Below are 10,261 nucleotides of genomic sequence, written 5' to 3' on the forward strand. Positions count from 1 at the left end.
GGGGTGAATTCAAAAGGCCCAAGTCAGCCAGAGCCATTCCTTTGGGCACTCTATGCATGTGGCATCTAACTGCCTATGTTAGGGTAGGACAAAAGAATGCTGTAAAGGAAGAAGCCTCCAGCCCTCTCTACCCAAGACCCACATGAATATGAGCCTCTGTTTTTGCATTGGTATTCATTCTTTCCTGTTTAAGGTGAAAGATATTTGAAATGGCTTTGACCTTGTAAGCAATGAAAGGTCAAGGGATTGAGCCACCAGGATGTCTAGAAACAGAACCCATGCCCAGTTTTTAAGCCAGCCAGTACCATATTGAAGCTCTGAGGGAAGAGAGAGGGAGCAAGTAAGTGCCAGGCACTATGCTAAGCACTTTACAAAGATTATCTCAGTTAATCTTCACAACAACTGTGGGGGGGGAGGGGGAGGTGCTATTATTATCCCCATTTTACAGAGGAGGAAACCGAGGCAAACAGAAGTTAAGTGACTTGCCCAGAGTCACACAGCTAGTCAGCGTTTGAGGCTGGATTTGAACTCCGGTTTTTCTAACTCCTGGCACAGTGCTCTACCCACTTCACCTCTTGGCTTCCTCTAAAAGATGCCAAGGAGGAACAGCCTTACTGATTTAATCCAGCTATAGCTGATGAGCCTTGGAGTCATCCAGAAGGTATGCTACATTTGGACAGGAACCTGTTGAAATCCATGATATATGGAAACTATGTTAAGTCTAAGTCACTTGGCCCCAGAAATCAAAGGAATATAGGGGAGAATGTGCCCCCCAGGTATTAGGGGGTTAATGGTTTGCAGTTCTATCCTTGCTATGTCTATGAAGTAGATATCCGTGTAAAATTTAACAGGAAACTCTTCTTAAATTTTCATTGAAATTGAACTTGGAATCAGGAAGGAGTGGGTTCAAATTTCACCTCTGATTACAGATGAGCTCTGTAATTGTGGACAAATCATTTGTCCTCAGTTTTCTCAACCATATAACCAGGGGATTGGACCGGATGGGCTTAGAGGTCCCTCCCAGCTCTATATCTCTGATTTTATAAAAAGCAACTTTGCCAACCAAAATGGAAATGTAGGGAATTGCGCTTATCCTTAACAAATAAAGAAAACGAGCAGTGAATGATACAAGCTTAATAGCACATCTTTGAGCTATTGTTGGGAGAGGTGTGTGCTTATTAAGACTCAGATATTTTCAAGAAATAACATTGTAACAATATTGGGGCAGAGCCTACAGGAGGGTAAAATAGAAGATATTTAAAAATAATAATTTTTTCCAATGTATCATTTTAATGCCATAATGCCATAATGCCATAGTCTATAGGTTTTTATTCTTTCAAAAAAACTGAATGCTTCACAAATTTGCATGTCATCTTTGCACAGGAGCCATGCTAATCTTCTCTGTATCATTCCAATTTTAGTATTTGTGCATATGAAGTGAGCATCATAGGTTTTTATTCTGTGATAAGTCCTACATGTTCCAGGGAAGGCACAAAGTCTCTACCAGCCAGTACTGCACAGAAAGCACCATTTTCAAACCTTACAATGGATCCACAAATGTCTTGACCAAGATCTGCAGCCAGAGTTCAAGAACCAGCATCAAAGATCGTACGTATGAAGAGCATCAAACCAATCATGGTATGATCAATTCTGAAGAGTTACTGAACCCATACTGTAAAATACTATTTTGCCACAATGGATAAGAAAAGAGATGTTCTTGCGAATTTCATGTTCTAGTGAATTTAATATATCCAATCATTAAACTCCATGGAAAATGGAAGGGTAAAGCACAGGGAACAGGACACTTGTTAGGGAATAATCAGAGAGGAGGAGTCATGGAGGAGAGGCTCAGGAAATGAAAAATAGATGATGAGAATAAGGGAGTCCCAGAGAGATGAAGGACTTACTAAGAAGGGAAAAACAAAAACAAAACATATAATTAAATAGCAAAAAGCATCAGGCTTTTATAAAATGTTATAGTTCTTTGATTCATTGGTCCCCAGAAAGGAGTAATTCTTTGAATTTGACACAGGGCACATCAGAAAGAGTGAGGTTGATAAATCCCAGACCATTAAGCTTGGAGTCATTTGCATGATTGTGTCCACCCATCCGTCATGCTTTAGAGATTACAAGTGAGAGAGATACCTTACCGGCTATTCTTTAGATCAAAAACGAGCCAATGACTATTTTATTAGTAACAATATCACCTTTCTCCTCTCTTAGGTCACAGGGCAAGGTTACTGCCCTGGGGAGGGGAAGGGGGATAGGGTGCAAATCACCTTCAGCCAACAAGAAAGGATGTGATGCTTTTACTCTCTCCAAACTCTTACCCGCCAGGTAATCAATCAATCAATCAATCAATCAATCACAGACTTCAATGCAATGCTTGAATTCCGCCTATTTGGGAATCTATATGAGAAAAAAAAGGCTACAGCCAGATTAGGAAAAAAATGAGAAAACATTATGGAATGCCCACCATTTAATTGCCATGGGATCTCAGGCACAATCCAGTTTTAAATCTGCACTCTGTAATTCATGTTTCCAACTATTTATGCCTGTGTCCAAATAAACCCTAAAATCCATCATCAAGAATGCCATTGTGCTGAGTCATCACCTCCGCCTTCGCTAGCACTGAACTCTTGAACTGCACAGTGTATTGATTAGTGCTTACAATTGGGTAATTGTATTTACCAACAGAGCCCACCGTGACATCATTATTCTCCCGCTCTGTTTCAGATTATTTTGCTTAAAAAATATTATCGTAGCCGTGATTACAGCAAACCAGAGTGCATTTCAGTTTGTAAGGGAGAATAGCTCAGCCTAGCAGAACTAGGATCTCCATGGGAAAGTTTTCATCTGTAATCCACTGTATGCCAACCAGGCTTAGGTCTTTCAGTGAGCGCTGTCAAGGCTGTCCTTATGGGCAAGCCAAGCAAATGACTGCCTGTTTAATGTATTTTATGGAGCAAGGAGAAAGGACATATTTACCAGGAATATACATGCATACATACACATGCATATATCTGCTAGATACATACGTTGTTAAGTAGGAGAGGGCAACTCTTACTATAAGAACTTGTCTTTATATAGGGTGTTGACAGTTATAAAGTACTACACACACACACACACACACACACACACACACACACACACACACACACATACCTAGATCTAAATACCATCTCATTTGATCCTCACAACATCCCTCATCTGGGCAGGGAAAAGGGGGGAGAGTGCTAAGGGGAGAGTCCAGAGCTGGGAAAACACCAGTGTGGGGAACTCCCAGATTGCAAATTCCCTTTACTAACCAGTGCAGATAGGCTATAAGGTTATAATTGTTGCAGTCTTAGACAGTTGGCAGGGACATTAACTTAAGTGACTTATTCATCATTGTGTAGACTCAGGTCTTCCTGACTCTTCTCTTTCCAATCTCTTGTCAAGGTTCACCTCTCCCTGGCCATTGATACCCTGTATGAAGGTAAACTCCATAAGGCCTAGAATTGGTGCACATTTGAATTTGTATCCTCAGTACTCAGAACTGTGCATGGCACATTGTGAGCACTTAATACATGTTTCGACCACTTATTCATCACCCCTCCAACATCCTCCTTGAGGAAATGCGATATGCAGCAGACGAGTTTCGATGACTTACCAATGATTGTTGGGATGAACTGATGAAACAGTTGCTGGGGGAGAGATGGAAGCAGGAAAGGTAGGTCAGCAGCATGGGAAACTGTGCAGATCCACAGTAGGGGAAGTCTGGGAAGTTGGAGAACAACATGTAGGCACTGACCAACACAGAGGGTAACATATGGGAAAAGGGAGCGCCCCCAAAAGGGGGGAGCACCAAAATACATTTCACCTATTTCACAATTTTGCCTAGGGCCGACTCTGAGTACTCAAAATTACATTGTTAGCTAGTCCTTAAAGCTTATTAGGTCATTTCAAAACATTCAGACAACTGGGGAAAAAGAAGAAATGCTTAAAGCCATCTTCCATTAAATCTAAATTATCATTGCCCTAAAAAACAGGGAGTGCAGGTGGATTGTAAGGCATTAGTGCTACTGAGGGATCAGCCCTGGTTAAATTCTCATTGCCTGGCACAAACTTGCTCTGAGTGTGAAAATCAGATTTCCACCGCCATAGCCTAGATAAATTCAGCAGGCTGGGGGGAAGAGAGGTCTCCCTGTGATATTGCTCATGATGGGTGCTATAGCAATTGGGGGCAGTTCATGCTTCAGGCTACAGAGCAGGGTAAAACCTATACAACATGGCTTTCATTGAAGTGGCAATTAGTGGAAATTATAGAACGGGACATTGTGAAATTGTCATCATGAAAAGGATTTCCCCAAGCCAGATGCAGTCCGGTTCTCCTTAAGCCAGCCAAGAGCTAAAGAAATCTCTTTTTAAAAAATTGAATCAGCCCTCAGTCTACAGTTCCAGTTATAACAACATTGGGGAATTCGTCTACTCCCCTCCACTGGCTCATGTCCAGCTGCATTTAGGGAGACTGTGGGGATCTACTCTGACTGTTATATCTTTGATTGACAAAACTATTCAAAAGAAAATTGCTGGCGTGACTTTATTCATGACTAAGACAATGAAGGGACTGAACTCTTCAGAGATCTTTAGTCTGTTATAAATAGTCACTCTGGTTTTCATTTTATTTGAAATAGGACATTACAGCATTGTGTCCAGTGTGAGTCCCTAAGGAATAGGAGAGGAGAGGACCCAGAAAAAAAATAATCAAAATGGTTAAAGGATTAGAAAATAGAACTCATGAAGAAAGATTAAAGATGCTAGGCTTAATTTGAGGGGAATGAAAATAACCTAGTAGTTATTTCCAAGTACTTCAAAGTATATAAGAAGGGTGGTGCTGACAGCACATTCTCCAACTATGTGAAGGACAAAATTCTGAGAAATGAACTTACATTGCATCAAGAAAGATGTAAAGAAGAACTTCCTAGCAGTATGAAAGACTAAAGCATTGAACAGACTACTTAGTAAAATGGTAGAATCTCCAAATGAGCAGAGCTTTAAGAAAATATTTCTACAATATTCTTAGATGGCTTAGAAGGAGCCTGGAAAGTCAGTCAATAAGCATCTATTAGGTGTCTACTATCCATTAGGCACCATGTTAAGTGCTGGTGATACAAAAAAAAAGACATAAAAGAATGTGGTACAATAGAGATATTTCTGGATTTGGAGGAAGAAGGTCTAGGTTCAAATCCTGATTCTATAAATATCTGTATGTCTTTGGATAATTCACTTGTCATGTCAGTTTCCTCATCTAAAAATAGGGGGATACAGCCCTAAAAGTGCTATTGCTGGGTCAAAGGGTATGCACATTTTTATAGTTCTTTGGGGATAGTTTCAAATTGCTCTCAAAATGGCTGGACCAGTTCACAACTCCATCACCAATGCATTGTTGTGGAGTTGTGAACTGATCTAACCATTTTGGAGAGGAATTTGGAACTATGCCCAAAGGGCTATAAAATTATGCATTCTTTGACCCAGCAATACCACTTCTAGGGCTGTATCCCAAAGAGATCATAAAAAAGGGAAAAGGACCCACATGTACAAAAATATTTATAGCAGCTCTTTTTGTGGTAGCAAAAAATTGGAAATTGAAGGAATGCCCATCAATTGGGGAATGACTGAACAAGTTGTGGTATATGAATGTAATGGAATACTATTGTGCTAAAAGAAATGATGAGCAGGCAGGTTTCAGAAAAACCTGGAAAGACTTACATGAACCGATGTAGAATGAAGTGAGCAGAACCAGGAGAACATTGCACACAGTAATAGTCACATTGTACGATGACTGACTGTGATAGACTTGGCTCTTCTCAGTAATGCAACGATCTAAGACATCTCCGAAAGTCTCATGATGGAAAATGTTATACACATCCAGAGAAAGAACTATGGAGTTTGAATGCAGATCGAAGCATACTTTTCGCTCTTTTTTTCCTTCTGTTTTGTATTGTTTTGTTTCTTCTTTCTTGTGGTTCCTCCTATTGCTTCTAATTCTTGTTTACAATATGACTAATGTGAAAAGAAGTTTAATAATGTAAAGCCTATGTCATATTGCATGCCATCTTGGGGAGGGAGGTGGGAAAGGAGGGGGAAATATTTAAAACTCAAAAACTTATGGAAGTGATTGTTGAAAATTAAAAATAAATTAATTTTAAAAAAAAATTAAAATGATGACAACAACAACAACAAAAGAAAATTGAAGATAAGAGGTCCTCTGTCATCTGGTCAACTCGCTTTTGGAATTTTGTGATGTCAAACAACTCCCAATGTAACCTGAGCCTGATTAAAATGTAATCAGAAAATATTTGACAAAATAAATAATAATAAAACATAGATAACATTAAAAAATAAAATAAAAACAGGGGGAAGTAGATAACCTTTGTGGTCTCTTCCAACTGTAATCTACAATTCTATAATCTTATAAATAGTATTTCTTAGAGGCAAATAGCTGGATTAAATAAGCTTTTAGGAGCCCATCTACCCCAAAATTAAATCAATCTCTGCACTTCTAACACTAAAAATTTACTCTAAACATGTATCACGAGGACAAATTTTATGTAAAATAGCAAACAATATTTTATATTGATGGCTTAGACTCATTGTATCACATTCCAAATCTGTGAAACTGACTGACAGTTATGACCATTTAAATCCATTTGATCTAAATTCTGGGACCTAAAGTTCATCATCATTGGTTTACTCTCTATGAAACTGATTGGCCTGTTTTGACTAAATTAATCTATTAGCATTGGAGTTTACAATGTCTATATGCTGAGGAGGTCTTGAAAAGTTTACATTCAACAAAGCATGTCAATACAATTCTCCACCTTGGAAGTTAAAGTCACACTCTCAAGAACCAGAAGAAATGATGATGATGATGATGACAATAATAATAAATAAACTCCTCAAAGCCCAACCCAAAATCCATGTCATAAGAAGGGGTCCAAAGAAGGACAATTAAAATAATACTACCCAGAATAACACAGAGCATGAATTCTTTGTGCCCTGAGATTCCTACAGTATTTGTGAAGGTTTGAATGGAACCTTGGAAAGCTGGTCACTTGAGTTCTGGTAATACCAATGACTGGGTTAGCATCCTGGCCAGAATGATATATCTGGTCCTATAAATCTAAGAAATAGATGGGGCAGCATAGGGTTGAAAACCAACCTACTCAGAACTACTGTGATGATCATCTTAACAGAGGAAAGCAAAATGACTGGCACTTTCCCATATTTTGATACAATAATAAGGCAAGACACACAGGTAGAAATCAGAATACCAAAACCTCCCCTGCCTGGAAATGCTTCATTGTGGATAGTGCTGACCACTACAATAGACAAACCACAAGTACACATGTAATAGACTGAAGGTATGAATACTTTTATTATACACTAGAGCTACATCACAACAAAATTAGAAACATCTTATAAGTTATAGGCAAGGGATATTTGGAAGACTGCTTTTTGTCTATGAGATCCTCAATTCCCACTTATACATCAAAGCATTTCAGATCAATGCAATCATAAAAAATTCACCCCTAAACCTAGATTAGATGAAATAAGAAGAGAAAATGAGATTTACTTAAATCCAAAGGAAAAAAAGCCAAAGAATTTTAAAGCACTGAAAAACTACACTTAGTGCAAACTCCAGAAGTGCCACCAAATAATGAAACAGATGGCAACAGCAAAGTAATGCCAATGCCTTGAATAATTTTGAAAAGGAGATGGGCATAGTCAGAATGGAATTAAAAACACACTTTTGGAGTTTGACAACACAAATTCAACTAATAGACAAAAGATACCAAAACAAAATAATTTATTGAAAAAGCTGATATCTGCTACAACCATAAGGAACAAATGCTTTCCTCCCACAGAATTTGATAGAGAACAAAAAAAATTTCAGGACCTCCTCACAATTGTATACGCTGGAGTCATTGCTATAGTAAGGACCATAGGCACAAATAGGGAGTTATATAGAAATACTCCTAAGAACAGGTATCAAATGCCATCATGGTAGAATCACCTGGAGAAAACTATTGAATACCTGTGGAAAGGCATTAGAAGATGACACAAATAATGTAATCTGATGTGCATAGCAGACAATTGGGATACAATATAGATGAATTAAAGACAACACCAAAAAAAAGAAACATATTGAAAGGGATCCACAAAATAAAAGTATATAAGAAATTCTTGGTACCCTTAATTCATAAGTGAAGACCAAAACATTACACAACCAAAGGAGTTAAAGCAAGACAAGAACAAAATAAAAAAATCAACAGCAATATTATTTATATAGATACAGATCAAGAGAGAGATAGAGACAGACAGATGGATATCTAGGTATATTCACATATTGATATGACCCCAGTCCCAAAGCCCATTAGTACGAGACTCTCTCCTCATCTGTGTAGACAAATGCCCTGCCCTGTATGAGCAGCAGGGGTGGAATTGATAAGAGCAGGAGAGCTCAAGTCTCTTCAGTTCTTCTGGAAACAGTCTCCAAGTGCTCCTCAAGCTTCAAGTTGCTTCAGGAACTGCAGTCACTCTGGGCACTTCTGGCTTCCAGCTACAAGAGGGAAGATGGAGAAGGCCAGCTTCGTTTCAGGTGGATGAAAGAAAAGAATCTGGGAAGATATGAAAGGAACTGGCAGTCTCCACCCTGTCCCTCTCCCCAGTTTGCTAACCTAGAGACTTCAGGGTCCCTTTGGGTGAGACCTGGGACTCTCTCTTGGATGAGCTGAGTTATTTCGCTCTATATTGTCCAGTATATATTCTCATACATACATACATATGTGTGTACATGTATGTATATGTATGTATGCGTGTGTATAGATATAGATATAGATATAGATATAGATATAGATATAGATATAGATATAGATATAGATATAGATATAGATATAGATATAGATATAGATATAGATATAGATATAGATATAGATATAGATATAGATAGATAGATAGACAGACAGACAGACAGACAGACAGACAGACAGACAGATAGATAGATAGATAGATAGATAGATAGATAGATAGATAGATAGATGGATGTACTTTCTCTGATTTCTGTTTTCTACCAGTTTCGTTAAATGAATTTCTTGGTTCACTGTGAAACTGGTATTTGGAGGAAAAGAGGTCAAGCCTCAGATGTAGAGTTTGAAGTCTTCCTTTTCAATATTGAAACTGTGATCAGAAATTAGCTTGAACCTAAAACTCATTTCCCCTAGACTAATTATATTTAAGGAAGCAGATAGATATAATTCTAGTCTAGTACCCCCTAACTCTGCTCTATAGTAGCCTCTGACCCCTGCCCTTCTACTTTCCCTCTTAACAGGAAATAAAAACTCCTCTGGAGAAGAGTAGAGGGGAAAAGAGGCCAAAGATGGCTATTCTGCCTCTCCTTGAACCACATAGTAATACCCCTATGCCATATGTTGGGGGGAGGGTGGCCCTCACAACACATGTGGCCTTGCTTCATTATAACTATATAAACAAATGGACATGTAATATGCAATATATGTTATATATGTGTGTATATATGTACATACATATATATATATGTATATGCATATACATGTATATACATATATATGTGCATGTATACATACATTATAGAGGATAGAGAAACAAAGAAATTAGGGTAGAGAGTGAACCCCCAAAGTAGGAGGACATGGAAAATTTCTGATTGTCTTCCACATAGTTGAAAGAAGTCTATTCAATGAAAGTATAAATTGGATCAAACACAAAACATAAAATTTATATACCGTTATTTTAATGAACCATAGATGTTAGAGCCAAGTCTAACCTTTGAGTATGATTAGATTTTTCAGTGTGAGCTTTTATTCCACAGGAATGTCAGTAACTACAAATGAGGCTTGATTTATTGTTTTCTTAACTGTCTACACTTAAGAAAGTGTGAATAATATAGATTAAATTTAAAACTGTTTCTGCATACTTTTTTGGGGGGAAGGGTGAGCTCAGTTGGTAAATATTTATCAACACACCCCTGTACTGCTCTAAGAACATGGCTTGAGTATAATAGAAGGCTCAAAGAACAGTCATCACCAGACTGGAGGCCTGGTGACTCTAAAATAATCACAGCCACAACTACAACAATAACAATAGCAACAACAGCAACAACAACTGGCATTTATACAGCACATTAAAGTTTACAAAATGCTTTATGTCCATTATGTCTTTTGAGCCTCATGCTACCCTTGCA

The 10,261-nt window shown here is 38.1% G+C and overlaps 1 non-coding gene across 1 annotated transcript; it reads right to left on the reverse strand.

Moving 5' to 3' along the window:
• Positions 1-1,338: 1,338 nt before the first annotated feature.
• Positions 1,339-1,443, reverse strand: LOC144456461 (U6 spliceosomal RNA). Its single transcript, XR_013485548.1, has one exon. It is a non-coding gene; the product is annotated as a U6 spliceosomal RNA (small nuclear RNA).
• Positions 1,444-10,261: the final 8,818 nt, after the last annotated feature.

Source organism: Phascolarctos cinereus, unplaced genomic scaffold (assembly GCF_003287225.1).
Source record: "Phascolarctos cinereus isolate Bilbo 61053 unplaced genomic scaffold, phaCin_HiC Scaffold_3;HRSCAF=262, whole genome shotgun sequence".
NCBI lineage: Eukaryota > Metazoa > Chordata > Mammalia > Diprotodontia > Phascolarctidae > Phascolarctos > Phascolarctos cinereus.